This window comes from Haliotis cracherodii, unplaced genomic scaffold (genome assembly GCF_022045235.1).
Source record: "Haliotis cracherodii isolate W230 unplaced genomic scaffold, xgHalCrac1.p SCAF_11, whole genome shotgun sequence".
In the NCBI taxonomy this organism is placed as follows: domain Eukaryota; kingdom Metazoa; phylum Mollusca; class Gastropoda; order Lepetellida; family Haliotidae; genus Haliotis; species Haliotis cracherodii.
The window spans coordinates 11,705,251-11,729,180 of NW_027266266.1; the positions used below are offsets into that span (position 1 = coordinate 11,705,251).

Here is a 23,930-nt window from a genome sequence, read left to right on the forward strand (position 1 = left end):
AATGAAAACATTGTGCGTCATTGGTTTAATAATCCACACGTCTGATGGTCCCTCTCTTAATACATGATGATATAAAAACAATGAAGTAAGTAGGCATTAAATATAATCAGATGAAGTTCATTCATATACCAGTCCTTTGGGCTTGTTAGGTTTTTGAGTTGATTTACATCCAGTTATTATTTAATTGTTATACATATTCACCTAATTAAGTCATATATAATAAATAATATTGGTAAGTGAGTAGGATTTAACACCGTTTTGAAAGTATGTCATTTATATCACGGCGTGTCAGCTTAATGTTGGAGGAAAGCCCGAAGTGATGCAGGTTTCAGACGTTTATCACTTCAATGAAATCCACGAGCATGGGTATGGTGCGGACAAACCTAGAAACATAATCGGGGAGAACCGACACTCAAACCCACAATCATATGTTTCTGGTGTGCCCAAATGACGCAAGTCGGCACAGCTAATTGTAGCGACTCAGGGATGACTAGGACACCCGTGTCCCCATAATGTTTACGAAAACAAAGTATTGAAACCACACCGTTTTGTGGTGAGGTTGGTTGATTGGTTGGTTTGTTGTTTTGCGCCGAACTCAACAATATTCCAGCTATATGACGCTGGTCTGTAAAGATTCGAGTCTGGACCAGACAATCCAGTGATTGACATCATGAACATCGATCCACGCAATTGGGATCGATGACATGCATCAACCAAGTCAACGAGCCTGACCACCCGATCGCTTTTGTAAAAGTCAACATTCATAACTAAATAAACAAAAGACCAGGACGCAACCTTATGTAACCTAATTTTATTCATATAACTGCAGTCATTGATATCTTACGAACATTATCGACTCACTAACTTGCTGTTAGAGCGGAAAGTGTAAGACGCAACTATTAGAAAATGATGTTGACGTAATTTTCTGGTTTAAGTGAGTGAGTGAGTGAGTGAGTTGGGTTTAACGCCGTTTTTAACACTATACCAGTTATATCACGGCATGTCAGCTTAATGTTGGAGGAAAGCCCGAAGTGATGCAGGTCTCAGAAGTTTACCACTTCGGTGAAACCCACAAGCACGGGTATGGTGCTGACAAACCTAGAAACATAATCGGGGCGAACAGGGATTCGAACCCACAATCATAAGTGTCTGGCGTGCCAAAGGACGCAACGCTGCACAACGAATTACGGCGCCTTAGACGAGTGGGCCACCAGTGACCCCTTCTTGTTTAAGCCACAAATATATCTGACAAATAGATGAAGATTCGAGATATTACGTTTCAGACTGAAAATTGAATACTATGTCGAGATATTCATCTTCATGATATTGAGAGATAATTGCGTTCCCAATATAGTCTGGAAATTAATTTAAGGTACCGACGTTTACTACAATATCTGAAAAACTATCGGACTACTCCAGTCAAAGTTGGTATGAGATTATTAAACAGTCATACATAACTCGATATTACATTTAAAGACAATCGGTGATTGAACAAAAAATCTGTCTATTTAGCTATCACTATATTTCATCAACAACCAGACTTGTTCGTCACGGGTGGAACGAGCATTCATTGAAACATCCATCTGCATAATGCTACCCCTGCGTCACAGGGCCATATGACACAGTTGAACCAATCAACTCAACTCGAAAGGGTGCACGGGAATCACGCACGTTGAGACGCCCAACGCTAACACCGTATTCGTGAGTGCGTGATTCCCGTGCACCCTTTCGAGTTGAGTTGATTGGTTCAACTGTGTCACATGACCCTGCACCTTCCTCAAACATTTATCACCATCATTCCTCTGGGCACACACACTATTCAAAAGCACGTTAGTTAAAGCATACACCTCATATACCATTTGATCATTAGCTAGGCTGTCACCTGGACAATTGTTCTCTGAGCAGGTACCCAGCCGTGAAATGCATCAGAGTGAAATGAATGTGCTTGTTGGTTGGTTGGTTTGTTAACGCCGCACTCAGCAATATTCCAGAGCTGTATGACAGCGGTTTGTAAATAACCCAGTCCAGACCAGACAAACCAGGGATTGACATCATGAACATCGATCTACCCACAAGGGATATGATGACATGCATCAACCAAGTCAGCGAGCCTGACCGCTCGATCCCGTTCGTCGCCTCTTACGACAAGCAGCGTATGCCGAAGAACAACCTGGACCTTCAGTGATCACTATTAATGAATGGCCGTTTCCGCAAACATATGTACATAAAATACCCAAGGACACTTCACCTTCACTTCCTTGTATACCATCACAATCAACCCGTGTAAATGTCAATAAAAGAAATACAAGTTTTAAAATAATTACATTGTCTTTGGTTAACACAAGAGTCAGTCATTGTGACTCAACAGACGCAACATGGTCAACAAATAATGGTAATAAAAACAGAAAGCGAACTTAAAAATACACTTAAGATCAGTTTGTTCTTAAAGAGCTTGATTAAAATCAGTTTTATAATTCTGATTATGTGAAAGAAATATCGTTTGCAATTACAATTGGCCGATGGAGCACTAACAACACGTCACATGTCACTTCCTATAGAAGGTACATGCATTAATATTTGTTTCACTGAATTGGCGTAACCAGTATTTATCCTCGACTGCTTGGGTGATTTGGTAATAATAAATAATATAAACATATAAATGCAGTTTGTTTGATGGTTGGTTTACGTCGTACTTAGCAATATTCCAGCTATACGACGGCGGCCTGTAAATAATCGAGTGATTGACATCATGAGCATCGATCCACGCAATTACGATGACATGCATCAACCACGACAGCGAGCCTGACCAACAGATCCCGTTAGTCGCCTCTAACGACAAGCATACACATAGTCGCCTTTTACGTCAAGCGTGAGGTGCTGAAGACCTATTCTACCCCGGATCTTCACGGGTCTATAAATGCAGTAACATATTGGCATTTAGAAATAGGAAGAGCATGAATATATGACACATTTTGTATGAATAACTTCTTTGGTCTTTGTAACGTTTCAGGGCTATTTCTTAGAAGAAGTAGGCCTGAAACTCACCTGATGAAGGGGCAAGACGTTGCCCTGAAACCCACCTGAAGAAGGGACAAGAAGTAGCCCTGAAAATCACCTGAAGAAGGGACAAGAAGTAGCCCTGAAACTCACCTGAAGAAGAGGCAAGAAATAGCCCTGAAACTCACCCGAAGAAGGCGCAAGAAGTAGCCCTGAAACTCACCCGAAGAAGGCGCAAGAAGTAGCCCTAAAACTCACCCAAAGAAGGGGCAAGAAGTAGCCTTAAAACGTCGTTACAAAGAATAAAGAAATTGCTATCTATAAAACAGTGCCATGTATTCAGGTTGAAAACAATTAAACTTTCTTTAAAACACCCAATTTTAATTCAAGACATGCCACATTCACATCAGTATGTTATATACAACAGGTAGCATTACAGACCTGACATCGAAAACAGTCGTAGAAGTATTCATATTAATAATGTCGACTTTAAATCTACATATCCTTGTTGTAGGTCGACATTAAGGACGGGAATGTCTAACACATGCGCAAACAGGAACATGTAATTATTGCAGTTTTCTAAACTACCATACATAAATGCTTCAACAATATTTTGATAGTCTATATGAATAACAGCATATTTTTAAAAGGCACAAAATGCATCATCAATATACATCGTTATCGTTATCGTTATCGTCATAGCACCGTGACATGCGCATTAATAACTATTGCAATGCGAATTTATTTACATTTGTATATACACTAGTTCTACTCAAACAGAATCTATACAGTGAATATGGACGGATTCATCAAGGGATAGATTTCAGAGCTTCATACGCTCTTCTCTAGCCTCCTGTAAAAATAATGAAGTGGAACATCTGGACGGTTAGCAATTTGCTTGACATGCATCTACTCTACTTATCATTACGTTATAAGTGTATGTTCTTCCTGATTACCTAACAATTAAATATTTCAATTTAATTTTGTGGTAGATACTCCCGATATACTTCGGTTGTAATGATGCTAAAAATGTGCACATGTAGTTTGTTATAAAACAGTTCAGTGTTTGCGTCGCAGGCTGTTTTTCTGAGACTGTTTACTCATTTTAATTTCATACCCGTAAGTATATTGATCAGTTGTTAATATGAATCGTGTCATGAGTGAGTAACTTTGGTTTTACGCCGCTTTTAGCAATATTCCAGCAATACGACGTCGGGGGACACCAGAAATGGGCTTCACATACTGTACCAGTGTGGGAATCGAACCTGGCCTTAAGCGTGACAAGCAAACACTTTATCCAATCGCCTATCATCTCATCACAAAAATATATATCATGGCTTACATTATAAGACTTTACATACGCATTAATCTAATAATCGATTTCGACGTATTGGGTATTTCCAGCATTGACATGGCGGAGGACACCAGAAATAGGCTTCACACATTGTACCCATGTCGGGAATCCAACCCGGGTCTTCGGCGTGACGAGCGAACGCTTTAACCACTAGGCCACCCGACCGCCCCTTTAACATCCAATCATTGTCAAGGCAGTTTGTGAAGTGTTGTCATATATATACTACTCAAAAGAAGTTAAGGATCACCTGATTCTTTCATATTACTATAGTAAATCTCTCATGTCATGACAGATTAACTTTACCATAATGAAAGAATCGGGTGATCCTTAACTTCTTTTGAGTAGTATATTATGTCAGCTACTTAACTTTGATATTGAGTATAATTTTACGGTCGTACCAATTGTACAGAAGCTGGTAATGCCTCTCAAAAATATAATGGTATACATGCGCTATTGTCATGCATGTACATCGTTCACAAAGGATCTTTACAAACATCTAATTGTTGTTATGTGCATTATATGCACAAATTGTATTATTTTCTTGTCATAACCAATATTATTTTTGTTAGATAGTAACCAGGGGCATCCCAGAACAAGTGAGTGAGTTGTGCAACTATAAACAGTATTTGAGTGTGTATTTTATAGTTTATCAGGGATACTGTGCTCACAGACCTAGAACACAATTTAGAGCGAATATCGGATGCGAACCCACGAACACAGGTTTCTAGAACGCATGAGAGATCGACCATTATAAAAAAAAAAAATCGTCCCCAAAAATGTGCTTATGACAGATGAACAAATAAAATGTCAGCCACAAAAAATACATTGGTGCAAGCTGTTGTGAAACATATTTAGGCTCATGGCTTTAATTTAAAAAAATATCTGATTTTGCAGATGTGGCTTGTCTCCATTCAAGTATCCTAGCACGATCCCCGATGTTCCGTCAAGAATCCCAGATAATAGTGAGTGAGTTTGGGTTTTTTACGCCGCTTTTAGCAATATTCCAGCAATATCACGGCGGGGGACACCAGAAATGGGCTTCACACATTGTACCCATGTCGGGAATCGAACCCGGGTCTTCAGCGTGACGAGCGAACGCTTTAACCACTAGGCTACCCGACCGCCCCCCAGATAATAACGAAGCAGAAATAGTTCGTAGTACAAATTGCAATCCAGAGCCTACATTGGCAAATAGCTGACACATATATAGTCTGGAAGGTAATTTAAGGTACCGACGTTTACTACAATATCTGAAAAACTATTGGACCTACTCCAGTCAAAGTTGGTATGAAATTATTAAACAGTCATACATAACTGGATATTATATTTAAAGACAATCGGTGATTGAATAAAAAATCTGTCTATTTAGCTATCACTATATTTCATCAACAACCAGACCTGTTGGTCACGGGTGGAACGAGCATTCATTGAAACAGCTATCTGCATAATGCTACCCCTGCGTCACAGGGCCATATGACACAGTTGAACCAATCAACTCAACTCGAAAGGGTGCACGGGAATCACGCACGTTGAGACGCCCAACGCTAACATTGTATTCGTGCGTGCCTGATTCCCGTATACAGGTAAGTAGAGCAGGCTGGTGTTGTGATAACATTGGTTGGCGAATAAATAGACCACGACGAAGTGGGGCCAATAATGTTGAGCTTTCCTTCGTGGTTGGTAAAAACGGTATGCAGAATAAGTTGCTTAAGAATGCGGTTTCTTTGTTGTTTCACGCAACACACAGCACTATCCCATCTACATTACGGCGGTCATGTCTGAATCAGCAAATCCAATGATCAATAGAGTGAGCAGTTGATCCACACGTTTGGGATACGGTGACACGCAGTTATATCACGGCGTGTCAGCTTAATGTGGGAGGAAAGCCCGAAGTGATGCAGGTCTCAGACGTTAACCACTTCGGTGAAACCCACGAGCACGGGTATGGTGCTGACAAACATAGAAACATATTCGGGGCGAACCGGGACTCGAACCCACAATCATAGGTTTCTGGCGTGCCCAAGGGACGCAACTCTGCACAGCGAATCGTGGCGCCTTAGACGACTGGGCCACCCGTGCCACCCTTTGAGATTCAGAACCATTTCGATGACTTAGGTAGCTTTTACTTGTCGGGAATAGAACATAGAAATAAAGTTAGCCGGTTACTATTGTCGTGTCAAATTTCATATTCATTTCCTCTTAGGAAGGAGAAAATCACTAGTTTTCAGTGATCCATTTATATATAGTTTCATTAATATAACCTTTACGCCTTAAGATCTGTTTCGTCAGATAATGGAGACAGATTATACTGTATGTGACATCATGAACAAGACAAGTCAAATGCGTATGATAAAGCAACATTTGACGTAATGCTGATGCTACACTTTACGTATATGAGGGTCATAGTATTTTGATCTCCGTTGCATCAGTCTCACTTGACGTCTTAGTTTCCGAACAAGAGGTTCCATTTTCATACATTCACAGGAAGCGGTCGTCACTATACTAATAATGGATGGATGGTTATATGGATATGAAAAAACATGGAAAAGCAGGATATGTGTGATACAAACAATAAAAACATAAAAGGAAAAAAAGTAAATGTACAATTGCTATTCTAGTTTCCTTAAGTCTTTAAATCGTTGCTAAAACTCGGATTGTAAAATATTTACAGTTATCTATATATAAAAAGGTTTGTAAGATTTTAATAATACCACTGATAAACTGCTGGGAAAAAGTAAATATAAACTTGTAAATTGGATTTGATCCAACTGTTACAAACAGTATCAAAACGTTAGCAGGCCGAAAACAGTTGCCGAAACACTACACAACACAGTTGCCGAAACACTGCACAACACGGTTGCCGAAACACTGCACAACACAGTTGCCGAAACAGTGCACAAAACGGTTGCCGAAACACTACACAACACAGTTGCCGAAACACTGCACAACACGGTTGCCGAAACACTGCACAACACGGTTGCCGAAACACTGCACAACACGGTTGCCGAAACAGTGCACAAAACGGTTGCCGAAACACTACACAACACAGTTGCCGAAACAGTGCACAAAACGGTTGCCGAAACACTGCACAACACGGTTGCCGAAACACTGCACAACACGGTTGCCGAAACATTGAAAACCACAACTGTCATACCCGTATCAAATACATCACCATCGAATAATCATTTCTTGTTTGTTTAATTTTTAACCTCCATCAAACATGGGTGTATATTTGGTTTTCCCAGCAGTTTATTTAAATCGAAGTTTGTAAAACCATGAATATGTGTTGAAATAGACTTGGCGTCAGGTTGGCTTACATCGTAGTTCATGTTCTCGAATGCTCTCAGCAGTTTGAAAATTATGAGCAAATTACGATATTTCAATTCTAGGAATATTTCCGCTCCCCATCGAATCAAGAAATGCAACTTTATGTCCATTGGCACTGGACTGAAACTGACTTCTGCCATCATCGGTTTCACAAATGTCGGATTTCAAAAGTTTATCAACATTATCCAGAGGTGGTAACTTCATGCAGTTCAAATCGAGGTCCCGATTGTGGTAGGGCTGCTTCCTGTTTTCCATAACTGGTCTTTCCGGAAGTGTCAAATGATCCGTGAATAGCCCCTCTTGTGATTGGACATCAGTTGCGATGTCACTTCCTATATCTGACGTGTCAGACATGTTGGACATTGAGATGGATGTCTTTCTGAGAACGGCGCTGTACATGGAGTCAAACATGCCGTGGCCGAGGGAGTTCCCAGACGGAGATGGAGCGCGCGAGTCGCACTCTTCTTCATAGGACTTCTGGAGCCTGAAATATAGATGAAGTAAATGTTTACAACCATAGGATGAGGGACCTTATCGTACCTACATGTCAGAACGATGAGATCTGATTGGTCCACGCGATCTTGATAAAAAAACCCAGTGTATCCCGCCTTGGAGGGTTATAAATCTTGTACCCCGCCACGAGCAAGTCGGACTGCACGTGGATTTCTGAGAGGCAGAATAAAATCCCTTATACCCCGCTTCAAAGCTAAAAAGCTGCACGCTTTTTCCGAGTCAACGGAAGTCACGTGACATAGCGCAAGGTATACTCAGATGAATCGAACAGTTTATTTCTCAATTTTAAATTTCTTTAAACTCTTTTACAATGTCATATTCATCGGTTATTTATATTTTAAAATTACCGGATCGTAGGAACACAAAAATACAATTCACAAGCTTTGTACCTATTTTCTGCAAAGTCCCATTATAACTGTTTATGTAAAAACTGATGTGTTTTTTTTGTGTTTTTTTTTTAAATGTTTGTTTTATTACATGACGAACTAACGAGTGACGAATACGATATTGTTTTACAGTCCGCACACATGACGATTTTTAAGAAAGTAGGTTGACGTCAAACGTCTTCTGTTGGGCCACAATTTTTTAACGTCAACGCCAGTTAATAACCAGTCTCGATTATCCGCCCAAACAGATTCCATTGGGCCTAAAGGCAAAATAACGGTGACAATTATGTGAATGGATAACTGAAAATCAGTGACGATACGGTGTGTTCGTGAAACGGGTACAAATAATGAACCACGGGTGGAAAATGAAATTGAGGGGTATTTCTGAAAGGACGTCAGGAGTGACTGGTGGAATCCAATGTACTTTGCGTTGCTACAATGCGACGTGTGATACCATAGCTTCTAAGTACCGTATCACACCTAAACTGTCTATTCTCGGAGTGTATTGTGGCTATGGCGAACAAAGCAATGATGTTACTATAAATTACGACATCGTGTCCCATTATGAAGACATACGATTCCGGCTAAAATCTGACATACGGACTTTTAGAAACATGCAGCGTACAACACAAACTGTAACCTCGTGTGCACAAGTAATCCACACGAACAGTACCTGGATTATTGACAATAATTCAAAAGTTTCACTAATTACATGTACAGTAATGATTGATTGATTATTGTTTTACGATGCTTTTACAAAATATTCTATCATTATCAAGGCAGTATAGGCTTACCATATTGTACCCATTTGGGGAATCGAACCCGACCCCGGCGTTCAGCGTGATTGGTTCAGGTGACTGCCACACATGCATATTAGAAAAGAGTGTGTGAGTGAGTGAGTTGGGTTTAACGCCGCTTTTAACAATATTTCAGTTATATCACGGCGTGTCAGCTTAATGTGGGAGGAAAGCCCGAAGTGATGCAGGTCTCAAACGTTTACCACTTAGGTGAAACCCACGAGCATATGGGTGTGGTGCTGACAAACCTAGAAATATAATCGGGGCGAACCGGGATTCGAACCCACAATCATAGGTTTCTGGCGTGCCCGAGGGACGCAACTCTGCACAGCGAATCGCGGCGCCTCAGACGACTGGACCACCCGTGCCCCCTATTAGAAAAGAATTATGACAAACTCTCTAGGGATTAATGCAAACGGCATAGGTCACCTTGGCCAGCACTGAGGGAAGTGAACCTATTAAAGCTGTATGCTCTATTTTTAATTTTCTGCACAACCATCATACAAGTCATTGTCAAACTTTATTTTGATCTGGTCTCAGTAAAGCTTTTAAAATTAATATGGACGATGTGGAAGGACATTTCCAAATTTGACGCAACGGTAACAAAATGCAGTTTTATATATATTATATATTTATTTATTTATTTATATTTATTATAACTTGTACTATAGTCTGGAAGGTAATTTAAGGTACCGACGTTTACTACAATATCTGAAAAACTATCGGACCTACTCCAGTCAAAGTTGGTATGAGATTATTAAACAGTCATACATAACTGGATATTACATTTAAAGACAATCAGTGCATGAATAAAAAATCTGTCTATTTAGCTATCACTATATTTCATCAACAACCAGACCTGTTCGTCACGGGTGGAACGAGTATTCATTGAAACAGCCATCTGCATAATGCTACCCCTGCGTCACAGGGCCATATGACACAGTTGAACCAATCAACTCAACTCGAAAGGGTGCACGGGAATCACGCACGTTGAGACACCCAACGCTAATACCGTATTCGTGCGTGCGTGATTCCCGTGTCTTTTCAGGTGGACAATTGACTTGTCTTTGTGTGTGTTTGTGACGGGTACTACCCCTGGGACAGGAAGCCCTCACCTGTTCGCGAACACCTGGTATAATCAATATTTCAGAGAAATTAATAAAAGACATGTTTATTATAAAGTCGGAAGGTACAATAGACCCAGCTTCTAGTAGAGATTCCTTGTGAGTACGGAAGGGTTATTTTCGCTTTTATTTATTACATTACATTATCAAATCTGGTAGCAGTCCTGACTCTTGTCAAACATTATCAGACAAATAATTATATAACCTATTTCTATTAAATAATGTCCCCTAAATCGGCTGTTGTGCGAACAGTATGCGGAGGCATCAATCGGTGTGCGGTTTAAGGTAAGAAGGTAACGGAATATCCCGAGAAGACCCGAGCGAATTCTTGTACACGAATGACGGTTACGACCTGTGGTTGACAATAACACCTACTTGATCATGCAGTCCGGCAGGGGTTTCTTGTAGTCCGCCTTGCCAACCAGCCAGAAGGTTTTCTGGTTCCCTTTGCCCTGCAATGGAAGGATATCAGAATAGCAAGTATGCATACTTGTACCAAAGTCGTCGCCATTCAAAATCTGGTGATTTTCAGTTTCATATTATTCATACCTGATGCCTACGGGGATACGTCATCGCTATCAGTATATTATCAGTATTGTAAATGCAAAATGTCAACACCAGTCAACCCCATTCTCGATTATCTGCCGAAACAGATTCCATTAGGAGTAAAAGTGAGTGAGTGAGTGAGTAAAGCCGCTTTTAACAGTATTCCAGTTATATCACGGCGTGTCAGTTTGATGTGGGAGGAAAGCCCGAAGTGATGCAGATCTAAGACGTTTACCACTTCGGTGTAACCCACGAGCACGGGTATGGTGCTGACAAACCTAGAAACATAATCGGGGCGAACCGGGATTCCAACCCACAATCATAGGTTTCTGGCGTGTCCAAGGGACACAACTCTGCAAAGCGACCACTAGGCCACCCGTGTCCGACATAATAAGTATAAATTGAATTATACATACACTACTCAAAGCAATAGTATACCGTTATCGTATGCATCCTTGCCAATATTATTATATTTCTGGTATCTGAGGAAGTTTTATGATACATATTGATGAAATCGCACATTTTCCAATAATAAAATCATTGATATATGTGTTTAGTTCAGGATATACATGTCATTTATATATGTTATTTGTCTGAAAATAATGACAAACGTCTATGAATCAGATAATTTTTTAAAACAACAGAAAAACAACGTTATCACAGCCCATCTCGCCTTCTCATTGCACACGTTTCCGTTTTACATCGAAGTGTCCTGTGCATAAGTAACGAAACATATGAAATGACAAAATATGCATACTGTCAAGGGGCGGTCAGGTAGCCTAGTGGTTAAAGCGTTCGCTCGTCACGCTGAAACCCCGGGTTCGATTCCCGACATGGGTACATTGTGTGAAGCCCCTTTCTGGTGTCCCCCGCCGTGATATTGCTGGAATACTGCTAAAAGCTGTGTAAAATCAAACTCATTCACTCACTCGCATACTGTCAAGACGACAAGGGAGATAACTCTTGTTTTTCATGGATTCCAGTTGTTTTGTATGTTTGAGTGATTGAATGAGTATGGTTTTACGCCGCTTTTAACGGCTTTTTAACGCTTTTAATTCTAACGGTGAATAGTTACTCATGGGGCGAGGGTCATTTCCTTTATAATCCTCATCCCACTTTTAATGGGAAAGATAAACCTAAAATGAAGCAGTTCTGACTAAATAATAACGGATGTAGATGTACTCGTTCTACTTTCCAGCCATCTTGAAGTTCTACCTTCGCAATTAATCTCATATCCTACCTTGATTGATATCAACCCTCTTTCAACTGTGATGAAACCCTGCCTCAGCTCATGAAGCGCCATGTTGAAGTATGCGCTGGTGTGTATATGCAAAGCTAAGGAAACAAACATGATAATATTAATATAGATGTAGAAATGCTTTGTTCATACATTTTTGTATGTCTCATTTTTGTATGTTATAATGATTACTATAAGATGTGCCAAAATACACAAAACGTTGTGACAATAATAATAATGATGATGATGATGGTAATAATAACAATAATGATAATAACCCTACTACTACTACTTCTACTACTACTATTACTTCTACTGCTACTCATAATAATAATAACAACTAGAAAGTGTTTTTACTCGTAAAAACATATGTCTCCCCCCACTCCCCTAACCCCCATTCATTCGTTTACTTCACGTTAAACCCCATCTCTTCATTCCCACCCTCCATTACTAAATAACAGAGACAAAAATAGAACTCCTAGAAATTTCAAACAACTAATGGGCACCACTTCAGTGCTGGGTTAATATGTTACAACTTCATGAAATAATATTGAAATAATAATATTTGAGTTATGGTCAGGAAACAAAGCTTACCCCCATTCAGAGTCTATGTTCAACTTATCTCCATGGAAACGAGAAAAAATAAAAATGTCAAAAATCTCTAAAAAGCAAAAGGCACCACCTCAGTGCTGGGTTAATGTGTATACAAAGTTTCGCGAAAAAATATTAAACGGTTTCTGAGTTATGGTCAGGAAACAAAGCTTACCCCCATTCAGAGTCTATGTTCAACTTATCTCCATGGAAACGAGAAAAAATAAAAATGTCAAAAATCTCTAAATAGCAAAAGGCACCACTTCAGTGCTGGGTTAATGTGTATACAAAGTTTCGCGAAAAAATATTAAACGATTTCTGAGTTATGGTCAGGAAACGGTGGGAACGCCGACGCCGACGCCGACGGGAACCGTGCCAAAAACAATATGTCTCCCACCATTCTGGGGGAGACATAATTAAGCCTGGATTAAGGTGCTTTGTTTTGACGAAAAAGTAAGGAATGATTTAACAATTCACCAATAACCAAGCAGAACCTATTGATAGTTATATATATATATATTGATAAGAGACAGTACAACCAATAAGAAAAATCAAATTCAAATGTGTTCGGATTTTATTTGCATCGCTCTCCTTTGATGAGACAGGTGAATCGTAAATCACAAACCCTTTCCAGTTGATTCCATTCTTGACGCCATGTTCACAGTATCGCCGAACAGACAGTACCTCGGCATGGTCAGACCAACAACCCCAGCTGCGCACGAACCCGAATGTAGGCCTGCACGCAGCTGCAACTTCTCATCCGGTATGTGGCGGATCCGGAAGCTAGTTACTGCACTGATGAGGTCTAGACCCATGATGGCTATCTCGCCAGAATGTTTTTTACCATTTCGCTTTGGAATCCCACTTGCACACATGTAGGCATCGCCAATTGTTTCGACCTGAAGTAAACAGGAAACGTTGTATTGTTAGCTATAGGGTGGAACCGTAGAATTCACCATTATAAAAACAATCCGGTACGGGTTTTGGAAAACAAGATGGCGCCCCCCTCGCGCCCCCCTTTGTTTATTATTATTCAAAGTTCATTTGATCCGTAGCCTCAAATAGTTGCAAATAAACAAGCCAATTAAAGGATGACAGGTTACGGTAACCCCTAGCTACCATCAATAAAATATGAGATCATGTACATGAAGTGGGGTAATCTCATATTGACAAAACATCTGTTGTTAATATATTCGTCAGCGAGCGACGACAAAATCCATTCTAAAGGAAAGTAGCTGATCAGGTCATATTCGCTTATCCAGACTATCCATGCAAGGCAGCTACTGTGACCACTCGATTTTCTTTGAAGGGGTGGCATTAAAAAATAATCCCCAAAATGTTTGAAAACATATTGTGTCCGCAAGTAAAAACAAAAATAAAAGTTTTTCTGGGCATGCCATGTGTTCTGAAATCAACACAACTCCTTATAGGTTCCCAGTAGTGTTTAGATCCTACTTTTAGAGAAAAACATGTATATACGTAAGCCTTTGAGGGCCATTTGTTTTTTTTAATTATTTTCTTGAAATTTCAAGATACTAAGTTAAAATTTCAAGATAATTTATCCTAAGTTGAAATTTCAAGATGATCATCTTGAAATTTCAAGATAATCATCTTGAAATTTCAAGATAATAACTTGAAATTTCAACTTAGTATCTTCAAATTTCGACTTAGTATCTTCAAATTTCAACTTATTATATTGTAATTTCAATATCATTATCTTGAAATTTCAACTTATGAATCTTGAAATTTCAACTTAGTATCTTGAAATCCAATATCATTATCTGAAATTTCAACTTACTATCTTGAAATTTCAACATCACATCGTGAAATTTCAACCAAGTATCTTGCAATTTCATGAAAATAATTAAAAAAACAATGGGCCCTAAAAGGTTTCCGTATGTATGCCTTTTCACGCTGAATGAAAAAAACTCCTGGGGGAATATAAAAGGTCGACGCCGAAGCAGTGAGTAAGTCTCTCACCTTATAGACATCGTGTTTGGAAATGATTCCATCGAAAGTGGTGTACAGGTCATTCAGTAAATCAACTACCTGAAAGAAAACAAAAAATAATACATAAATACAAAAATAAGGAAATTTTATTCGATTTATAAGGTATTGCACTGTCAGTTAAAACGTATATGTTGTTATAACCTGTTATTTGTTTGTTGTTTAACGCCACACTCATCAATATTACAGTTATATAACGGTGGAATATGAATATTCGAGTCTTGGTCAGACATTCCAGTCATCACAAGCATCTATCAACGCAACTGGGATACAATGACATGTATCAACCAAGTCAGCGAGCCTGACCACCTGATCCCTTTAGTCACCTCTTAAGAAAAGCATGGGTAGCGGAAGACCTGTATTTATCGACCCATCATATTTAATGTATTTATTACATCCGCGATGAGTAGTGGGCACGGGTGGCCCTGTGGTATAAGGGAGTTACGCCCTGAGCGTGCCTGCAGCCTGGGATCGTTGGTTCGAGTCCTGATTGGTCCTGAATATGTTTCTGTTGGTTGTAACCATGCCCATGTTGTGCAATAACTGAAAACACTGTGCGAAGCCGCTTTATATTAAACCCTACAATGCGTAAATAGTCAGACACAGTCCACGGTTTAGTCCATGGGTTTCATGCCAGGTCATATAAAAATGTTGCTTATCTCAAATTAAGCCTTACTATTCCTTCAACATCGAGATAACACGTGTCCCGTACGTTTCGATCCATCCCGCGAGTAACTAACCTCCAATGGTTCGCTAAGACTTGCAATTTTAGTGAATCCAACAATGTCAGAGAAAAATATGGAGACTTCTTCAAAAGTTTCTGGTATCACAGGTTGTCCCATTCTCAACTGGTTAGCGACAGACCTGGAACAGAAGGAAGGGAGGGAACTCTATCAGGCGTCAGGATTAAACATATCGGTACACGCAACGTATTAGAGGTATATGGGTTCCTGGTTAAGTGTCATATCTCTGAAACTGCTATAAGCATTTCAACGACAGATCACTCAGAGAGGTAGCTATTTGTCTGATGTATATGACTATATATGTTGGCAATTGTATGCGTGTCTGATGGGGACTACAGTAAACTACGGTTATAACGAACTCAAAGGGACTACTAATTTTAGTTCGTTATAACCGTGATTCGTTATAAGCATATATACAGCATAACTACAGCATGTAGTCGGGACTAAAAAGTTAGTTCGATATATCCGTCAGTTCGTTATAAGCGTGTTCGTTATAACCGTAGTTTACTGTACTTGCAGTAAAGTTTGTGCGTGGTGTGTAGCTCATCACATGGGTAGTTGTCTGCCATATGTAAGGGCGGGTGAATTACTACCATGGCTACCAACAAGGGAAGTGCGTACCACAGAATGGTAACCTATGAAGCATGTGTATACCATTGGCTGTCCATAAGGGCAGAGTTGCTTCCGATCTGTATTCCCTTCCCATATTGCGTTGTTAATGGATAGATTAATCTTTAACATGCCCTTTAACGAGATTTGAATCCAATCTCTGATCACCTAGTTACTGTACTGTCCTTCGATGATGGGATTTTATACAGCCTAAATATTATCGTTATCAATATATAATTTGTCTCGTCACGTTATGGCTGAAATATTGCCGATGTGTCGAGTTAGTTTTAAATCACTCACTCACAACCACATGGCCAGAAATATATGGCTACTCACTCACAGTGCGTGTATGTATCTATAGCTATTCACAGAGAAGGTGTGTATCTATAGCTATTGACATAGTAGTTGTTTATCTATAGCTATTGACATAGTAGGTGTGTGTCTATAGCTATTGACATAGTAGGTGTGTATCTATAGCTATTCACAAAGTAGGTGTGTATCCATAGCTATTTACAGTGCAGGTGTGAAACAACGGCATCACTCAGGACAGGTATATACATGACTACTTACGGAGGTAGCATCGTGTACAAAAGTCTTTCCGTCTTCTGTTTCTCCAGAGCCAGCTCTTCTGTTCGATCTGCCACCAGCTGCTCCAGGTTGTTGCTGTACGCCTCCAGCATCTTCAGCATGTTGTCCAGGATGTTCGTCTTCCTACCATTGGAAACTCATTTGTAAATCAGCAGGGGCAGGCGTCCATGTCACACATGCCAATATAAGATTCATTTTTTTATGCATGCACGTGGAGAGGCATTCGTTCCCATACCGCAATCCTTTGCTGCATATATGTATATATTTCCTCATCAAACACTAACCCTATGATCACAATACTCGATGAAACTATACCTATACCAGTAAATACCCCCATCATTCTCTTCGCTTATCTACCCCAAACCTTATCAATCTCTATCTCTAACCATTGAAGAATAATGACGAACTATTGTCAGTCTCTACCTCCTTCAATCTCTAACATTCTCAGGCATTGACGAACCATTATCAGCCTTTACCTCCATACATCCCTATCTAACCTTATCAGACACTGAAGAATAATGACGAACCAATAGCTGTCTCTACCTCCGTCAATCTCAATACTTCTCAGACACTGAAGAATAATGACGAACCACTAGCAGTCTTTACCTCCGTCAATCTCTAACCTTTTCAGGCATTGAAGAATAATGACGAACCATTGTCAGTCTCTACCTCTGTCAATCTTTACACTTCTCGTAAGAATGAAGGACAACAACGGCAAACAATGAGAATTTGTTGCAACAATGTTAGACGATCGTGCGCCAGTTACAAACGATCATTATGATTATTAAATTTAGATATTAAACATCACAGAATCTCGATTATCCGCCGAAACAGATTCCACTGGGCGTACATGGCAAACTAAGAGTGACAATTATAAAGCAGTTTCAAATTTAGTATTTGAAGTGAATGGACACTATATATTATCAACTTTTCAGGTTGATCATATTGCTTTTGCATGTCCTCTGCAACTGGATCAAATCGACAAATATGCACTAACTTTCCACCATTTATGTCGATAAGCCTCTTTCTTATTGTATGGAAGTCTGGCCGGAGGTCAGGCAGTTCTGACCAGCACGACGTCATCAACAAAATGCCCTTTTCCAGGATGTCCGAGTCTTCTGGGATGGTTGGACGGTATGGCTCAGTGCCCTCCTCCTTTACCCTGCTGACGATTTCTGTGATGGAAACAATAACGGATATATACTGGGGGCACGGGTGGCCCAGTCGTCTAAGGCGCCGCGATTCGCTGTGCAGATTGCATATTTGGGGATATATTTTTTTTTAAATTGTGAGATCAGTTTTCACTACAAAAACATATTCCCAAATTTATTCATGATCCCTGAGGTGTTTTGTTCAGTATACATAGCAGCACAGAATACCGAAATCAACCAAGTGTATAAGCGACTGGCTTGTCTGAACTGTTGCGACTTCAAACGAAATGTTCCGTGTTCTGTAGATGCATTATGCTAAATAGAGGCACGAATGCAACACTAGGATTGCATCATATTGGTCAAACATTCTGTCAACGGAATTAGTAACATGTTTAAAGATGTGTGTATAATTTCTGCATTATATGTATACATGAAAGAGTGATAAGTAAAATTTAGCAAGACTAGACATCTATATGTTGCCTGGGCGAAAAGGTGGAGCAGTTAATTAACCATTGTGTATCATCGCTACCTTTCGGTGAAGTGTCGTTGTAATAGTACGGGCCACAGCGTAGATGTATCTCCTGGAGGATGATAGCGAAGCTGTAAACGTCCCCCTTCTGTGTTCCACGTGCAGGGCGCTTGTCCATCCGTAGTAGTTCCGGGGATGTCCAGAGCAGCCCTGTGGATGAAGAGATTTATGAACATTCATTGCTCAGTCTATCTTGTTTTACTGTGTCTCATTTTATTGACTTAAGTTTCTTCTTGTATACCAGTATGGAGGTGCGCTTGCCAAGCAGAATGTCTACACGTTAAACGACATTTATCCGACACCAAAAAAAAATCATAAATATGGAATTAAATTAATATTATCATCCCGTCGAGTATTTTAAGTTATTACAGTGATGGAACAAACTTCAAACTACGTTTTCATGAATTTTGTAATTAATTATTTCACTTTACCTGGAATACTTTTTATAGATCACTGTAAAACATGATTTCTTCAAAATTGTATTTTCAATTCGACCTATTTGAGAAATAATCCACAAATCAAGTAATAGAAACCTTACAGGCTTGTTAATTTTAAAAGTAAACTTGTTTTTAATCATAACTGTAGAAACATTGTAAGGCCATCTGAAAGTATGCCTTTTGATAATATATTTGGACACTGCCAGTTGTCCAGGGCCGAATCAAAGAAAGAACCTAAACTCGGTGCTCTGCCCTGTTGAATAAAAGCGACAACAAACACTTCCATAATCATGAGAAATATCTGCTAAAAACCGGGTCCATTGTACGATTCCGACTATATCATGGTCATGTGGATATGAATCACTGTCAAATAATGATGACACCAGGTGTTCGCCAATAGCGCATCCTGCCCACCGGGGGCACCGTTGGCACAGACACATGCAAAGGCAAGGCAAGTATATGACTAGCTGGCTTACTGTTGTAAAACTCGTGCTCCCCTATGTCATCATCTGGTTCCTTTGGCTGAAGAGTCACAGCACCGAAGTCCGTGATCTTCAGAACCCAACGACTGTCAATGACACAGTTGCTTGACTTGAGATTTCCATGAGACTTCAGGGGACTCTTGTGGAGATACTCTATTCCCTATGTCATAAATATTGGAATAGATGACGGAGGTTGTCTCAAGATATACAGAGTACATAAAAAACATTTTATTTTTTTATTTTTTACATAAATGATTGATCTGAATAATGAATGAATCAGTATATATCATCAGATACCTCAACATTAAAATAGAAAAAATATAAGTATATATTGGTGCCCATATAATATATGATAACTATCCATGTGTAAATCCTGTGAAGATATGTATGGAAGTTATACAACGAGACAATGGGATGGTAGAGCCATGTCTTAAAGGAACGTAACATTTTGAGGATATGTGTCGGGGGGAGTTGTGGGTGGGTGGGGTTGAGAGTCTGTAAGGCATTATGTTCTGGAATAAATCACTTTAAATCTTTAAAGCAAATGGTTCGTCCCAATCTTCATATGAGCTGCATCCTAATCTTGACAGTTTACACTCACCTTGGATAGATCTATTGCAAATGACATCTTGAACATCCAATCTAGGCTGATGTCATCGTTCTCAAGGACGTCCTACAGAGATAGATATTCATTTTTATTGATTGATTGCATGAGTGTCCAAGAGTCAATTGTTGGATAGGTATTACTTAGAAGTTGACGGATGACACAGTAGACATCCTTGCGTGACAACGTTATAAGGATCCATACCGAAAAGTTGCCATTACTGTAAATTAAAAAGTTGCTATTCATAGATTGTGTCTATTTGTTGTACATGATTTTACATACCCACCTGACTATTTGTGAGTACTGATAGGTGAGTGAGTGAGTATGATTGTACACCACTTTTGGCAATATTCCAGCAATATCACGGCGGGGGACACCTGAAATGGGCTTCACACATTGTATCCATGTCTGGAATCGAACCCGGGTCTTCGTCGTGACGAGCAAACGCTTAAACCACCAGGCTACCCGACCGCCCCTACTGATAGGTAAATGAGTGTGAAAGGTATTACGCCGCTTTAAGCAATGTTCCAGCAATACCACGACGAGAGACATCTGAAGTGGGCGTCGCACATTGGGGAATCGAACCTTAGCGCATGATTTAACCACTGGGCTACCTAACCGCCCCAATAGTTTGATGAGTCATGACGAGCGGATAGTCTGAGTCAATGTGACACCTTCGTCACACTGATTGCGTTCCATTGTACTCAGGTGTGGAAAATTGCTCATAATATCAACCACCAGTTTGTCTGATCCATTTAAAGGCCGCCGTCGAACCACCAACATTCGGCTCTCTGGGCAAACGCTCAAACCACCAGCAACCGTTTGATAACTGACACCTGCATACATACAGACGCTGCTGAAATGTCTACCCTACCTGTAGGCTCCCTTTATTGCAGTACTTGTAAAGCAGATAGCTGTTGTTAGGGTCCAAGTTGGCACCAATAAACTGGTTCAGATTGTCATGCTGGAGTTCTTTTACCTGTCAATAAAGGTGCCATCATCGTTTCCATAATCATAAGAAAGAAGTCCAATGTATGATTCCGACTATAAGAGCGTAATTACGAATTACTATCAAATAGCGATAAAACAAGGTGTTCGGAAAAATACGATTCTCAAGCATAAGTAAATGGTAAAATTTAAAACGGCATGACTAATTATAAATATAACCTTACTTGTTCCTTCAATAAGTAACGACCAAGCAGATTCATATGCGTTTATGGAACTGGCGATGTATCAGTATCAGAAGCTGGTTCACGCATACTGTTAACTTGACGCAAGTGTCAGAGTAAAATAGAAATGAGTGAGTGAGTGAGTTGGGTTTAACGCCGATTTTAACACTCAGTATTCCAATCATATCACGGCGTGTCAGATTAATGTGAGAGGAAAGCCCAAAGCGATGCAGGTCTCAGACGTTTACCACTTCGGTGAAACCCATGAGCACGGGTATGGTGCTGACAAACCTGGAAACATAATCGAAACCGGGATTCGAACCCACAATCATAGGTTTCTGGCGTGCCTAAGGGACGCAACTCTGCACAGCGAATCGCGGCGCCTTTGACGACTGGGCCACCTGTGCCCCTTGAAATGAAAGAACAATAGTAAGATTACATACCAGATTAAAATTCTGGGTCATTTCTGTGGTCAGTTTGACCGGTGTTTGTCGTATCTTCTTCACAGCCACAACACAGCCCTGTCAATACAGTACAATAACTATTATAGCAAGGCAGGAAACTCAAAAGTATACATTTTATCGTTACATGATGGCTTTTGGTCCAATGCATTTTATCAATCTATAATACGTTCTTCCGCCAATCTATTGCTACGATTAACACAGTGTTGTGTTGTATAGGAACGTGTATCATTTAGGTGTATTCATCCAGCTTAAAGTTTCAGTCAAGATCCACACAGCAATCACTTTACTTTGTAATTCCCAATGGGCGCAAACAACATATTTCTGTCCAGGCTCGTGATGGACCCCAAACCAAGTGTGCCTCGTGTCTCCTGAAATGGTTTAAGGATGGCATTTAAGAATTATACATCTGGAACTCTACAAAAAAAGAAGATTTAATACAAATTTTGGCAAGGTTTGGCACCTTTTGACACAACATCAAAGTGCAAAACCAAAGTAGACGAACGTCTGTTATCGATACTAAATATAATACATCTCCTTAATTAGTGAGTGAGTTGGGTTTAACGCCGATTTTAACAGTGTTCCAGTTATATCACGGTGTGTCAGTTTAATGTTGGAGGAAAGCCCGAAGTGATGCAGGTCCCGGACGTTTACCACTTCAATGAAACCTACGAGCACGGGTATGGTGCTGACAAACCTAGAAACATAATCGGGGCGAACCGGGATTCGAACCCACAATCATAGGTTTCTGGCGCAACTCTGCACAGCGAATCGCGGCGCCTTAGACGACTGTGCCACCCGTGCCCACTTTTCCATAATGATGAGACATATCTACTAGTTCTCTGTATGATTCCAACTACACCATGACCATGTGTAATGGAATCACTATCATATAGTGGTGATACCAGGTGTTCGCGGAAAACACCCGTCACAAACACTGTGTCTAATGGACAGTGTCTTTGGAGAAGTGAAGTCTCACACAATTCGTGACAAACTCGTGTTATTCCGGGACAAGCCGAATAGCGACTCGTGTCCCTCTCATGGCCATTTTTGCGACTGGGTTCCGTCTTAGCGCAAACGGGCATACCTAATATCATTGTCAACTCGTCGCGTTATGGTTCACATATAATTCCCCATATATTACATATATTTCAGATGCAATTTGAAGCACATCTGGACATGCGGAATTATACAGTATGATTGAACACTTTTAACTGTGCCTTGGGTATATTTTTAGATGCAAGACATATGTAAGATCAAAAATTATTTCTGAGGGACGCTCATTCTGATTGGTTTGTCTATTTGCGCACATAACATTCATCGATAGGGGGACGAGTCTTCTTGCAGGTTACGGAAAGAGGCGAGGAAGGTGACGAATGGTCTCACACAGGGAAAGGCTGGGTACATGGTCACAAATACCAAGGCTATATTTGGTTGTCTACAACAGAATGCTAAGTTATGTTCACCATTCTCATAAGTTTGCGTCTTGGATTGGCTTCGACATTTGCAGGGTTCACTCTGGTTCGCCTCATCTTGACGTCATGGCTGCTAACCTTCCATATCTTGCTGGCCTTTCTCTTCATCAACGACCTCCTGCAAACAACGCAATGCATCCGTCGTGGAGTGAGTGAGTGATATTTGGTTTAATCCCGCTTTGGACCACGCGTGAGAATATCTCCTTTTTATCCGTCAGGAGATGAGAGAAACATGATATTTCACGAGACAAATGGAAAATCCTATTGATTATACTTTTTGTGTAGTTGTCTTCTATACATTTTATTATTTCATTACAAATGTAAAACCTGGAAAGTAATTTCTCCCTACTTAACACACAGTTCACCACCCCTAGTATTTGCATAAAAAAAGTAGTTTCGTGTTTGCAAAATCTTATAAAAATATAAAGAAAAGTAACAAAAATTATTTAGGGGCACGAAAATTCTGTATCATACATATAGATATGATTATATACAAAATCAACTTTAACAAAAAAATATGACAGAGTGATGCAGGTCTTGGACTTTAACAGTGCGGTGAAACCTACGGGTGTTGTGCTGACAAACTTAAAAACATAATCAGTGCGAAATGAGATTCGAACCCAGGATCATAGGTTTCTGGCACGTCTAAGGGATGCACATCTGTCATAGTAAGTTCGGCGCCTTAATATTTGTGAGTGTGTCACAGGGCAAAGGCTGTTTCGCATATATTCACAAACGATACAGTGCTATGAGGTCTAATCACCTCTGGAGTGTCATGATTAGATGAAGACTTCATCATATAT

General features: G+C 40.0%; 1 pseudogene; it reads right to left on the reverse strand.

Moving 5' to 3' along the window:
* Nucleotides 1–7,510: 7,510 nt before the first annotated feature.
* LOC139455387 (atrial natriuretic peptide receptor 1-like) overlaps nt 7,511–23,930 on the reverse strand; it is a 33,376-nt pseudogene continuing 16,956 nt past the window's right edge.